The following is a 14,892-nucleotide window of genomic DNA, read 5'->3' as shown; positions in this document are numbered from 1 at the left end:
GACATTGGTGACTAATATACTCGAAAGTGGTGGGTGATGTGCACTCCTTCGAAGTCTGACCAGGAGACCACTCTGTTTACTTCTTCTGCTGCACCGTTGTTTTGGGTTGGCGTTTGGGATTCGATCCAATGTCCTGGGTGGTGGTTCGAACAAAGAATCTGCTTCGGGAAAGTCGTATTCCTGGTCGTAACATTGGTAAATTGATGTCGCTCTCATTTCCAATAGTTCTTTCCGGCTGTATGTAATAACACTTAAGATTGTCTGGGCTAACAATGCAAGAAATGATACATAAAAAAACAAAATACTGCATAGTTTCCTAAGGACTAGAAGTGAGGCGACTATCTCTGTCGGCGCCATCTTACATCTTACGTCTAACCCACAGTCCGGTCAACAAGGGGATTGTGTCTCTGGAGCCATGAAAACCCCAACACAATGGGAACCTGAAGGGATTCGATAAGTAGAAACTGGATCGACTCGCTGTGGTTGCCTGACACTCACAGGTTGAGAGGAACTGTGATAGGAATGTGTCGAACAAGGCTTCCGGGTTCCTGGCTCTCTTGGCGGCCAACGTGCGGAAATCGAAACCGCATAGTCGGCCACGCTACAGGAGACTTGGCGTAGCCGGTGTAGCTTCTGAGCAGCCTCTCTCTCGGACAATGATGAATCAAACACTTTCTTCACCTCTGCCATGAACTCCTCTAGAATTAAACAAATGGTGGCTTGTAGCTCCAATAACACTGTAGCCCAGGCGAATGGCTTGCGATAGTGTTCATCCCCCTTTTTCCTATTTTGTTGGCTTACAACCTGGAAATAAAATAGATTTTGGGGGGGTTTGTACCATTTGATTTCCACAACATGCCTACCTAGCAGACCAATCTAAACTCATCTCTCGGCATGTCCAGCCCACTCATTATCTCAGCCAATCATGGCTAATGGGAAGGTTGCCCCGTTTTTCTGTTGCTAAACCAACTAGGCTCATAATTTAACAATTGTATTCGTATTTACAGATGGCATACAAGTTTGATATTAAGGCAAATTAAAGTTCACATGTTCGAGAAGGCATTTCTGCCAAAAAACGCATTTTGATAAAATATTTTTTACATTCAAACGGCTCTCCTGTGAAGTCGTGACTTCCGACATACGCCTATTTTCCTGAATCGGGTCACATATAGATAAATATATGGCTTTGGCCCTAGCTAAGTGCAGGAGCAAACTAGCCCAACCTTTACATGATGTCAATTAAAACATTTAGAATATCAGCTCATGTCCTGAATTGACATGTAATGACTGACTCTGTTTTCTACCAGTCAACATCACCAATGACTCTCTGTTTATACCTGCCAGGGAGGAAATGGAAGAATGAGAGGGTTGGTGGTAATTACTGACTCTGTTTTCTACCAAAGAAGAGAAGAGAAGACATTCACCTTTAGAACCCGATCGGTCCAGCAGTCTGTCAAGCGGTTGGAAGATGAACGGATTCATATACAAAGACCCAGTCTTCAAATTTGACACACCAGACCAACCTACCAACTTTAACCCTGTTGAAACTCCTGTAACCAACGAGGAGTTGGTGGAATAACTTTTCACCCTAATTTTGTAACTAACTGGCCTAATGATGTTGTGGAACGTTATCAAAAACATGTCATGCAATCATTGGGGTTGTGTGCAATATGACTGCTATGTAGACCACCCGGAACAGCACTATTCTCCATCTAAGGGGTGTATTCATTCTGGTAAATTCATGGGAATAGAAATCAGAATCACTAGAACGGGCTTTGAACCGCTAACCCTGGTAAACTCATGGGTACATTTGCAATGGTGCCTGGTATTGTCTTGAAATCAAATTTTATTGGTTGCAAATGCTTTGTAAACAACAGGTGTAGACTAACAGTGAAATGGTTACTTATGGGCCCTTCCCAACAATGCAGACAGAAAGAAAATAGAGTAAATAAAGTAAAACACATAATAATTAAAATAGTAAATACACAACTTGGCTATATACACGGTGTACCAGTACTGAGTTGATGTGCAGGGGTACGAGGTAATTGAGGTAGATATGTATGTATAACTAGGAATAAAGTGACAGATAATAAACAGCAATAACAACGTATCAGTTAAGTCAGTTAAGAACAAATTCTTATTCACTTATTCATGACGGCCTTGGAACAGTGGGTTAACCGCCTTGTTCAGGGGCAGAATGACAGATTTTTACCTTGTCAGCTAGGGGATTCAATCTAGCAACCTTTCGGTTACTGGCTCAACGCTCTAACCACTAGGCTACCTGCCACCCCAATCATGTGATAATTGAAAAAGTTTGTGCAAAAAGGGTCAGTGCAGATAGTTCGTGTAGCTATTTGCTGAACTATTTGGCGGTCTTATGGCTTGGGGGGGGGGGGCTGTTTAAGGTTCCTGGTGGTTTCAGACTTGGTGCATCAGCATCGCTTGCCATGCATGATGCAATAATTTCCATAGTCATGTAGAATGTTCATTCAAATCATGCTAACTGATATGGCTTATGCAATGGATTGTATTTTTTGTAATGTCAGTTGAGTTGATTCAACAAATCACAGTACAGATTGATGGGTACACTCCCTGCTTTGCTTCTCTGGGTACACTCACAATGGCCATCAGTACACTCATTATGCCATCATTGTCTTGAATGGGAACACCCGTTCTATTCAACAAGGGGATTCGATTAATCTGGCCCGGGTAAGCGTGTTTTGCACCAGATAAAAGTTTGATAGCCCATGGAGAAATGAGTAAGACTCTGAGGGAAGATCTCAGTTGCATACTCCTTGCATCCTCTCTCCACGTGTCCTTTCTCAAAACACATTGGATGAGAAAGACAAGCCAGGATGCGAAGAGTATTGGGATCTTCCCTGTGATTCACATGCAAAAGTGATTGCTTTTGACAAAAATGCTCTACCTTTGTTCCCAATGAAAACTATTTAGAAAAATCAAACATGTAATTTATGTAAAAGATGTATGTTTCTGTATGATGCACCATGCTGCCTTGTTAACAACATGACCAAGTGGTGCTGCCTTGTTGACAACATGACCGCTCCTTCCTTACCGCTTTTACCCGTTCACGTCGGTGCTCCCGGCTCAGCATAATCAAATCCGCCAATTCTGTTTCTATTACCCCACAGTTCTCAAAACTTGTACCTAGAGAGCTACCGTCCAAAATGGGTTTTCAACCTAACCCAAACCTAGTCAAGCTCACTCGTTGGGAGTGAAAACCTACAAGACAGTTGCTGTCCAGGAACATGTTTGTAAATCCCTGGTCTAATGCTGAATGATAGTGTAAATGTAATTGTAAAAGGGTTTGTACAGACAGTGGAAAGTCAAATTCAAGGACTTTCAAGTACTTTTTCAAGCACTAATATTCAATGTGTAATTGTTGCTATTATGCAACTGTTTCTAGTCGCCACTAGATGGCAGCATATCGCCACAACCGTCTTGAGAAAAAAAAACTAATTTACTACTCATCACTACCTTAAAGTTCTACTCAACAATACGAGTTTCACTGCTTATTACTACATACATGAGTGGTAAGTCAGAACTTATAATGTTGACTGGTTTCCTTATATGAACTGTAACTCAGTAAAATGTTTGAAATTGTTGCATGTTGTGTTTATATAAAATCGTTTTTATGTTTAAATTGTCTTTCTATTTCAAAATATTCGGTCCCACAGGCTGTCCCAACACATAATTACATGAAAGTGAATTGTGACAGTGGTGTAAAAGGCCTTCAGATGACTGTGAAATGTTGTGTGCTATACCCATTTGAAGAGAAACAAGTTATTAATGTGTTTGATAAGATTAAAGACTCTCTCGGTGACCCAATTTACATTTTAGGGGACCCCACATGGGTCTCCCTGCTTACTCCAATGCTTCCTTTCTGTGTCTCCTTTGCCTCCTTCATTGCAGCCTGACTCACCACTGTCTGTCTCACTATTCTCTATAAAGAACAAATGTTCATTATGAGAACTTATAGCAGCCTATCTTTTGATTATAGCTAGCTAATTTCAGTCAACTGCTCCTGCTGGGGTCAGGCTCTGTACAACGTTAGCTTCTAACTTAATCATTTTAGCTATCTGTCTAATAGTCAGAGCCCTTGAGATACATATCTCGCTAGACATCTGACTGAAATATCAGCGACTACCAGTTGCACACTCATTTTCAGAGAGTCGGGGGTGGAGGGGTTGTTTGGGGATGTCTGTTGACACCACAGGAATTGAGGGGTGTTAAAATAATTCCCATTGTCAGCGGCATCTCTGCTACTTGCCACTGTACTTGCCACATCTGGGCTGAGGTAGTTTGTTTCACCTCTCTGCCTATGTCGTGGGTGGAGTTTCCCGTTGGACAGAGTGGTGAATTAATGCGCTGTTAACAAGGCAAATCCTGTGGAGCAGGCGAACATAACGAGCGTACATGAATCAGTCATGATTCCCCTCATTCGCAGAGGTAGGCGCGATTAGAACTCAGATCATGAAGCCTTCTTTGCGTTGATCAAAGCTGAGAACGCAATCAGTGGGTAAACGATAATTAACCAAATAAAAATGAGCGTAAACGCTATTTCAAAAATAAAAAGGTGCGTAAACAGTGTTTACGTGCGTTTACCCTCCACTAAATCCCTGTTTGGTTTTGGCAAAACCCATTCATGAACATCAATTAATTCTACATTTGCCCAGCATTTTAGCTATCGATGTGACGTTTGGCAGCGCCTAATCAGTCAGTTCTGTACCTCCCTGGCTGAGTGAAAGAGTGGATGCGAACCAGAGTGCGAAACACGTGAATAAATACAATTTCTGTAACAGGTTTTCATTATGTTGCAACTTCAGCATGGACAGCGCGATAAACACTTGCTGTCCTGTGATGCCTGCTCGCTGCAACAATGAGGAGAGTCAATGTGTGCCAGTCACAGACACTTACGGTAAAATAAAAAAAATACAAATGTACACAGCGTGTCCAACTGGGATTTTTGTATTGTCTTGGACAGCACTAATAAACACACCCGTGTTGCTAACTATTTTTCAGTGAGATCCGCTATTGGCTCCTTGATTTGTCGCTAGAAGTCGCCTTGCTGCGGATTGTGTATAAAAGGGGATTTCGCTAGTGGTTGAATGGGGAATTGGGTTAGCCAGGAAAATGTTGCCTGAGATTGCAGCAGTAACGAAGGTGGGCGGGGCTTAGCAAAAGGCTAATTACAGACTGCATTTACATGTTGTTAGTTTAATGTAACTATTAATTATTACAATCATTTATGGAACGCTGTTTGGGTCTTTCAGAGTCTAAGAAGTACACGCCAAATAACACTTTCAAACAAGCTTGTTGACCAATCAGGTCTGAATATGATTGCACATCACATAAGAATTGAACAAATTCCCCAAAAATTTACGTAGTTATTACACATGGATTACGCTATCACTCATATTTCGTGTGTCACAGCGATTCACCGGGTGATTCACATTAAATCAGTTATAAAATATCTGTAGCAAATTAGAGTTACAAAACCATGATGCATCAGTCTGAGGACTAAAATGTCTTGTTGCTTTTTTGCACAAATGTTTTACATTTTCAACCCAAATTCTCAATACTGAAATGCGTCTGAATTAAATAGTTAGGTTTAAAAAAAAAAAAAGATAACTGTATAAACTTATTTGGATAAAACAGAAAATAAATTGTCCGGGTTGGTCCCTCTGGGGTCGAGGCAGCAGGCAGGGCACTCTGGCGTCACCCCAGGTGAGTCTGCACCACTCTCAGAGAGTCCTCTGTTGTCCAACTGTTTGCACCTATTTGTTTTCCTGATTTTCCCCCGCATTCCCATCATAAGGCTCTCGTCGATTTATGATCCCAATTATCCCTGTGGCTAGACCTTTCCCAGTGCACGCTCTGGATAGTCAACCATTGGGGTCCGGGCTAATCAGGGAAGCCACTATCTCCCTGGCCATCGTGATGCAGGGGAGTCACGAGGAGAGAATCTGTCTCTTTCTCATGGACTCTCCTGCGTTTCCTGTGGTACTGGGCCTTCCCTGGTTAGCTCATCATAACCCCACTATTTCATGGCAACAGAGGGCTCTCACGGGGTAGTCGTGAGAGTGCTCAGGGAGGTAGGTAGGGGTTTCCGTTGGTGCTACTACGGTGGAAAGTCCAGACCAGGTCTCCACTGTGCGCATCCCCCCTGAATATGCTGATTTGGCTCTCGCCTTCTGTATAAAGAAGGCGACTCAATTACCACCCCATTGACGGGGGGATTGTGCGATAAATCTCCTAGTAGACTCTGCACTTCCAAGGAGTCATGTGTATCCCCTATCGCAAGCGGAGACGGTGGCTCTCCGAATCCCTGCATCATGGGTACATTCGGTCATCCACTTCACCCGTCTGCTCGAGTTTCTTTTTTGTGAAGAAGAAGGATGGAGGTTTGCGCACGTGCATTGATTATCGAGGTCTCAATCAAATCACAGTGAGGTACAGTTACCCGTTACCTATTATCGCCACGGCGATTGAGTCAATGCACGGGGCGCGCTTCTTCACAAAACTGGATCTCAGGAGCACATACCACCTGGTTAGTATCCGGGATGGAGATGAGTGGAAGGCGGCGTTTATGTTCCACCTCAGGGCATTATGAGTACCTCGTCATGCCGTACGGGTTGATGAATGCTACATCAGTCTTCCAATCCTTTGTAGACAAGATTTTCAGAGACCTGCATGTGCAGGGCGTAGTGGTGTATATTGATCACATTCTGGTATACTCCGCTACACACGCCGAGCATGTGTCCTTGGTGCGCAAGGTACTTGGATGACTGTTGGGAGCATGACCTGTACATCAAGGCTGAGAAACGCCTGTTCTTTCAGCAAGCCGTCTCCCTCCTAGGGTATCGTATTTCCACATCAGGGGGTGGAGATGGAGAGTGACCGCATTTCAGCTGTGCGTAATTGTCCGACTCCCACCACGGTAAAGGAGGTGCAGCGATTTTTAGGGTTTGCCAATTACTACCAGAGATTTATCCAGGGTTTTGGTCAGGTGGCTGCTCCCCTTACCTCACTGCTGAAGGGGGGTCCTGTACGTCTGCAGTGGTCAGTTGAGGTGGACAGGGCTTTTGGGCAACTAAGGGCTCTGTTTACCTTGGCGCCAGTGCTGGCCCATCCGGATCCCTCTTTGTCATTCATAGTGGAGGTGGACACGTCCGAGGCTGGGATAGGAGCGGTGCTCTCAGCTCTCTGGTACACCACCGAAGCTCCGCCCCTGTGCCTTCTTCTCGAAGAAGCTCAGCCCGGCGGAGCAAAACTACGACGTGGGGGACCCATAGCTGTTGGCTGTAGTCAAGGCCTTGAAGGCGTGGAGACATTGGCTTGAGGGGGCTAAACACCCTTTTCTCATCTGGACTGACCACTGCAATCTGGAGTACATCTGGGCAGCGAGGAGACTGAACCCTCGCCACGCAAGGTGGGACATGTTTTTCACCCGTTTTGTTTTCGCTCTTTCGTACAGACCAGTTTCCCAAAACGTTAAGGCAGACGCACTGTCCCGGCAGTATGACACAGAGGAGCGGTCCATGGATCCCACTCCCATACTCACTGCCTCTTGCTTGGTGGCGCCGGTAGTATGGGAGCTGGACACGGACATTGAGCGGGCGTTATGTGCAGAGCCCGCTCCCTCTCAGTGTCCAGCTGGGCGTCTGTACGTTCCATCTGCTGTCCGTGACCGGATGATTGGGCCCACACGGTCCTCTGGTCATCCTGGGATCGGTCGGACAGTGCGCTGTCTTAGTGGGAAGTACTGGTGGCCCACTTTGGCTATGGATGTGAGGATTTATGTTTCCTCCTGCTCGGTGTGCGCCCAGTGTAAGGGCTCCTAGGCACCTGCCCAGAGGTAAGTTACAACCCTTACCCATTCCACAACGGCCGTGGTCGCACCTATCGGTGGATTCATAACCGATCTTCCACCTTCACCACGATCCTGGTCGTTCTAAGTCCTGTCGTCTCCTCCCTTTACCCGGTCTCCCTAGGAGGCCCTGTTTACTCTTCCGGCACTATGGGGTGCCTGAGGATATAGTGTCTGATCGGGGTCCCCAATTCACGTCGAGGGTCTGGATGGCGTTCATGGAACGTCTGGGGTCTCGGTCAGCCTTACCTCAGGTTTTCACCCCGAGAGTAACTGACCCGGAACCTGCCCCTCCGCCTGCCCTGTCGGAAGCTGGGTCCGCGTATTGTGGGGCCATTTAAATACCTGAGGAGAGTGAACGAGGTATTTTATAGGTTACAGCTTCCCCCCATTTACCTCAATAACCCCTCGTTCCATGTGTCTCTCCTCAGGCCGGTGGTGGCTGGCCCGCTACAGGAAGCTGAGGTGCGGGAGGTTCCTCCACCCCCTATGGACATCGAGTGGGCCCCGGCGTACTCCGTTCGATCCATCCTGGATTCGAGACGTTGGGCGAGGGGCCTTCAGTACCTCGTGGACTGGGAGGGGTACGGTCCGGAGGAGAGATACTGGGTTCCGGAGGAGGATGTGTTGGACCCTTCTATGCTGCGGGATTTCCACCGTCTCCGTCCGGATTGCAGTGCTCCTTGCCCTCCGGGTCGTCCCCGAGGCCGGTGTAAGCTCGCTGCTGAAGCCGCGCGTCAAGGTGGGACTTCACTGCTACCAGTTACGCACCCCTTACATGAGCTCAAAACATAATCTCTTACCCAACATCATGCATGAGCCCCAAATATTCTCAATCTAAGCCATTCCTTTTATTTGTTTATTGTTTTTTTGTATGTTTTATTCAGCATTTACATTTGTGTTGTGTTATTCTTTGTTTATCATTCTATAACACTCAAAAGAATATAAACATCCAGACGATATAACATGTACATAATTCAAAAACATATTTTTTAACATGTATGTATTAACTAACGCTGCAAAATGTACAAAATGTGTAAGAATATGTCAAAGCAACAATATACACTGAACAAAAATATAAACGCAACATGTTAAGTGTTGGTTACAAGCATTTCGCTATACTCACAATAATATCTGCTAAACATGTGAATGTGACCAATACAATTTGATTTGATTTGGTCCCATGTTTCATGAGCTGAAATAAAAGATCCCAGAAATTTTCTAAATGCACTGAAAGCTTACTTCTCTAAAGGTTTGTGCACAAAGTTGTTTACATCCCTGTTAGTGAGCATATCTCCTATGCCAAGATAATCCATCCACCTGACAGGTGTGGCATATCAACGGATTAAATTGCCTGATCATTACACAGGTGTACCTTGTGCTGGGGGACAATAAAAGGCCACTCTAAAATGTGACTTTTTGTCACATAGCTCAATGCCACAGATATCTCTAGTTTTGAGGGAGAGTGTGCTGTTGGCGTGCTGACTGCAGGAATATCCACCAGAGCTGTTACCAGAGAATTGAATGTTCATTTCTCTACCATAAGCCACTTCCAACATCGTTTTTAGAATTTGGCAGTACATCCAACCGGCTTCACAACCACAGACCAAGGGTATGGCGTTGTGTGGGCAAGCAGTTTGCTGATGTCAATGTTGTGAACAGAGTGCCCCATGGTGGTGGTGGACTTATGGTATGGGCAGGCACAAGCTACAGACAACTAACAAAATTGTATTTTATCAATGGCAATTTGAATGCACAGAAATACCGTGATGAGATCCTGAGGCTCATTGTGAGGCACATTTTTTTAAAGGTATATGTGACCAACAGATGCATATCTGTATTCCCAGTCATGTGAAATGCATAGATTAGGGCCTAATTAATTCATTTAAATTGACTGATTTCCTTATATGAACTGTAACAGTAAAATCTTTGTAAATTGTTGCCAGCTCTTACATTTTTGTTCAGTATATAATATAAATTGTCCTTATTATTATTTATTGTACTACTTTTGTTTTATCTATCAGAAATAAAGAGATAAATAAGATTTCAAATAATCTATACAAGTGTGCAAAAAAGACAACAGTGTGCAAAATTTCAAGTCCTTTGGTTCAATCATGTCACATACAGTTATATACAGTACATCATTGGTCCAAGGCCATCATCGTCACAAGCACCTCATCAGCACAATTTCAGTAATGTTAATTTAATTTAAAATGAAATGAAGATCTTGGTCCGTCCGTCACCAGAACACGTATGTTCCATTGACCTCCAAGTCAGGGTAGCTCTGGAGGCCTGTTAGATGAGAAACCGGGTCAATATGAGTGGATTCTTCTTCAGCTTGTCCATCTTCCCTCTCTGCTTCTTCTTCCTCCTCAGTCTTTGCTGTGCTGACCATTTCTATGTCAACTGTCTCACATTCCACACTGGGCTCTGTGTTGTGCCACTGCCAACAGAGAGATAGAAAGGTAAGAGGTTAATTGAGGTACTGTAGGTCGCTACAACTCTTGTGCAACTCTGTAGAACTTAAACTCCATATGAATGGTGTTAAATAGATGTATTGTGAAGAATACCTTGTTCATACAGGTTTTATGACTGCTTTACGTATACCCCTCAAAGTAAAGGTAAAGTAAGTGTTTACCAAACTATATTATCAACTATGAATATAACTTCAGTCTGTTACCTGAAACTGGTCCATACTGAAGAGAGTTTCACAGGTGTGTTTGGGGTCTGGGATGTGAGGTAGGAAGAGTCTTCTGACCCTGTTGGCAAACAATTATTGCATTATGATTATATGTATGTATGACCTACTCAGGATCTACACAATTCTAAATTGCTCTTTAATCGTTAGCATATCATTGCAGAATAGAATAGACTTGACCACTTGCCTGTTCTGTGAGAAAGTGACTATCAGCAGGAAACAGATCAACAAAGGTAAAATGGTCACAACATAAACAATGACATTTATCTCTGTGGCACAGGGACCTGTTGACAGAAAGAGTATGAGTATTTGAAAAAGTCATTTTAGCCTCATTCATCAAATATACTACTGTTCCCTTATTTTGTTAATGGGCTAAACAATTGACCTATGGTTAAATGTGAGAGAGTGAGAAATAAAAGGAAAGTGAGGGGGAGAAGGAATGGAACATAGAAAGCCAAAGGCAGAAAGAATCGCTCTACCTGTCTCGGTCTCATTTCTCCAGTATCTAGTTGGTGTCCATCCACTCCAAGTCTTCAGGTCACCAAACAGACAGTCGTATCTCATCCGTATCCTGAAGTAATATCTCCTCTTCCTGTCTGGCTTGTCCACCTGGTAGGAGAACTCCTTCAGTACAACAACCTGTTCAGAATCAAACACATTAATATACAGTGCATTCGAAAATTATTCAGACCCCCTGACTTTTTCCAAATGTTGTTAAATTACAGCCATGCACGGTGCCTTGCAAAAGTATTCACCCCCTTGGCGTTTTTCCTATTTTGTTGCATTACAGCCTGTAATTTAAATAGATTTTTATTTGGATTTCATGTAATGGACATACACAAAATAGTCCAAATTGGTGAAGTGAAATAAAATAAAATAACTTGTTTAAAAATATTCTAAAATAAAAAAGAGAAAAGAGGTGTGTGCATATGTATTCACCCCCTTTGATATTAAGCCCCTAAATAAGATCTGGTGCAACCAATTATCGTCAGAAGTCACAAAACTAATTAAATAAAGTCCACCTGTGTGCAATCTGTGTCACCTGATCTGCCACATGATCTTAGTATATATACACCTGTTCTGAAAGTCCTAAGAGTCTGCAACACCACAAAGCAAGGGGCACCACCAAGCAAGCGGCACTATGAAGACCAAGGAGCTTTCCAAACAGGTCAGGGACAAAGTTGTGGAGAAGTACAGATTAGGGTTGGGTTATAAATAAATATCCAAAACTTCGATCATCCCACGGAGCACCATTTAACCCATTAATAAAAAATTTAAAGAATATGGCACCACAACAAACCTGCCAAGGAAGGGCCACCCACGAAAACTCAAGGACCAGGCAAGTAGGGCATTAATCAGAGAGGCAACAAAGAGACCAAAGATAACCCTGAAGGAGCTGCAAAGCTCCACAGCAGAGACTGGAGTGTCTGTTCATTGGACCACTTTAAGCCGTACACTCCACAGAGCTGGGCTTTACGGAAGAGTGGCCAGAAAAAGCCATTGCTTTAAGAAAAAAATAAGCAAACACATGTGGTGTTCGCCAAAAGGCATGTGGGAGACTGACCAAACATAAGGAAAATGCTATGTCTGGCACAAACCCAACACCTCTCATCACCCCGAGAATACCATCCCCACAGTGAAGCATGGTGGTGGCAGCATCATGCTGTGGTGATGTTTTTCATTGGCAGGGACTGGGCAGCGCTAAATGCAGGGAATTCTTGAGGGAAACCTGTTTCAGTCTTCCAGAGATTTGAGACTGGGATGGAGGTTCACCGTCCAGCAGGACAATGACCCTAAGCATACTGCTAAAGCAACACTCGAGTGGTTTAAGGGGAAACATTTAAATGTCTTGGAAAAGCCCAGACCTCAATCCAATTGAAAATCTGTGGTATGACATAAAGATTGCTGTACACCAGCGGAACTCATCCAACTTGAAGGAGCTGGAGCAGTTTTGACTTGAAGAATGGGCAAAAAACCCAGTGGCTAGATGTGCCAAGCATATAGAGACATAACCCAAGAGTCTTGTGCTGTAATTGCTGCAAAAGGTATCTCTACAAAATATTGACTTTGGGGTGGTGGATGGTTATCAATTTTTTTGGTCTTATTTCTTGTTTATTTAAGTGGTAGGCATGTTGTGTAAATTAAATGATACCAACCAACCAAAATCTATTTTAATTTCGGTTTGTAAGGCAACAAAATAGGAATTATGCCAAGGGGGTGAATACTAGTCTCCCAGTCCCAGACGCTGAAGGACATTCTCACAGCATGATGCTGCCACCACCATGCTTCACCGTAAAGATGGTGCCAGGTTTCCTCCAGACGTGACATTTGGCATTCAGGCAAAATAGTTCAATATTGGTTTCATCAGACCAGAGAATCTTGTTTCTCATGGTCTGAAAGTCCTTCACGTGTCTTTTGGAAAACTTCAAGCGGGCTGTCATGTGCCTTTTACTGAGGAGTGGCTTCCGTCTGGCCACTCAACCATAAATGCCAGATCGGTGGAGTGCTGCAGAGATGGTTGTCCTTCTGGAAGGTTCTCACATATCCACAGAGAAACTCTGGATCTCTGTCAGAGTGAGCATTGGGTTCTTGGTCAGCCCCCTGTCCAAGGCCCTTCACCCCCGATGGCTCAGTTTGGCCAGGCGGCCAGCTCTAGGAAGAGTCTTTGTGGTTACAAACTTATTCCATTTAAATATGATGGAGGTCATTGTGTTCTTTGGGATATTCAATACTGCAGACGTTTTTTGCTAACCTTTCCGAGATCTGTGTCTCGACACAATCCTGTCTCCGAGCTCTACAGATAATTCCTTTCACCTCATGGCTTGGTTTTTGCTCTGACATGCACTGTCAACTGTGGGACCTTATATAGGAGAGGTGTGTTCCTTTCCAAATTATGTCCAATCAATTGAATTTACCCCAGGTGGACTCCAATCAAGTTGTAGAAACATCTCAAGGACGATCATGGAAACAGAATGTACCTGAGCTCAATTTTGAGTCTGAATACTTATGTAAATAAGGTTTTTCAGTTTAATGTTTAATACATTTGGGAAAATTTCTTAAAATCTGTTTTTGCATTGTCATTATGGGGTATTGTGTTTAGATTTATCAGATTACTTTTGAATAAGGTTGCAACGTAACAAAATGTGGAAAAAGTCAAGGGGTCTGAATACTTTCCGAATGCACTGTAATTCATATCTAGTATCTGTTAGTATCAATATAATCTGTTTCCACATCTTTACGTTAAGCTGGCAATGGCAAGATATCTGAGCCTCTATATTGGAATTTTTTAAAACCCTTTGGCAGTGTGTGGGTATTTATCTTTCTGTTCGAAACCTATGCACCTGTGACTGACCGTTTATTAGGGACTGAGAAAAAGGACCAGACAGCAACCTTCTGTTTCTATGGTAGCAACCATTTTACATTCATTAGCTATTACCCTACTATAGCTAACATGCGTCCTAAAATAGTTTCTCTCTGTAGGAACTTAGAATAGCATTGAAAGTCCTGTACCTGCCAGTCCGTGTCACAGTGGTTCCTGTATTGTAGTGTGCTCTCATAGCAGTGGTCTCCTACTACACGGTTAGGGTTCCTCCACGACACAAAGACAACATCAGAGCTGTCAGATAGGTCCAAACAAATTTTGTTTGGGTTTATAGCTGGGGAAAAAATGTTGTCAGTCACTTTTAGGGTTATATAAAAAGGTTAAGGTCCCAAATAGCTTTAATACCCTGTCAGTTTGGATGAGGCCTCAACAGTCCAGTGTTATGGATAGGATCCGTAAGAAATAATATATTAATTTAGGATATGAGAAAAAATTTATGCATTATTATGTCATTATGCTGTGGTTTGGCTATGCATTGTAAGACTTGTCATAACCATGTGTGACCCCCCAATGTCTAATTGTCATCTGGTAATGATCCTGATAAATGGCAGCCATTTTTATCAGTCAAAAATGCCCTTCATATAGAGACATAACATATATTATAATACATTATAAAAGCATACCCAATTGTTGTTATTAAATAATTGCATGCAAAAAAGTAAAGAAAGCCATATACAGTGCCGTCGGAAAGTATTCAGACCCCTTGACTTTTTCCACATTTTGTTAAGTTACATCCTCATTCTAAAATGGATTAAATAGTTTTTTCCCTCATCAATGTACACACAATACCCCATAATGACAAAGCAAAAACAGTTCGTTTTTTTATGGGGTGTGTGCTTTTATAGAGAGCTGTGTGCTTTTTTTCATGCTCATTAAACCATTCAGTTACCACTCGTACCATGTGGATGTGGCAGTGGTGTAAAG

The 14,892-nt window shown here is 43.2% G+C and overlaps 1 long non-coding RNA gene across 1 annotated transcript; it reads right to left on the bottom strand.

The window, feature by feature from the left end:
* Positions 1–10,772: 10,772 nt before the first annotated feature.
* On the bottom strand, positions 10,773–14,328 carry LOC116354393 (uncharacterized). Its single transcript, XR_004203596.1, has 3 exons — positions 14,097–14,328; positions 11,066–11,225; positions 10,773–10,870 (listed from the first exon to the last, which is right to left on the bottom strand). It is a non-coding gene; the product is annotated as an uncharacterized LOC116354393 (long non-coding RNA).
* Between the last annotated feature and the right edge of the window lie 564 nt (positions 14,329–14,892).

Source organism: Oncorhynchus kisutch, linkage group LG2, assembly GCF_002021735.2.
Source record: "Oncorhynchus kisutch isolate 150728-3 linkage group LG2, Okis_V2, whole genome shotgun sequence".
In the NCBI taxonomy this organism is placed as follows: domain Eukaryota; kingdom Metazoa; phylum Chordata; class Actinopteri; order Salmoniformes; family Salmonidae; genus Oncorhynchus; species Oncorhynchus kisutch.
Note: the sequence above shows the minus strand (reverse complement) of the source record. Positions and strands in the feature narration are given on the sequence as shown.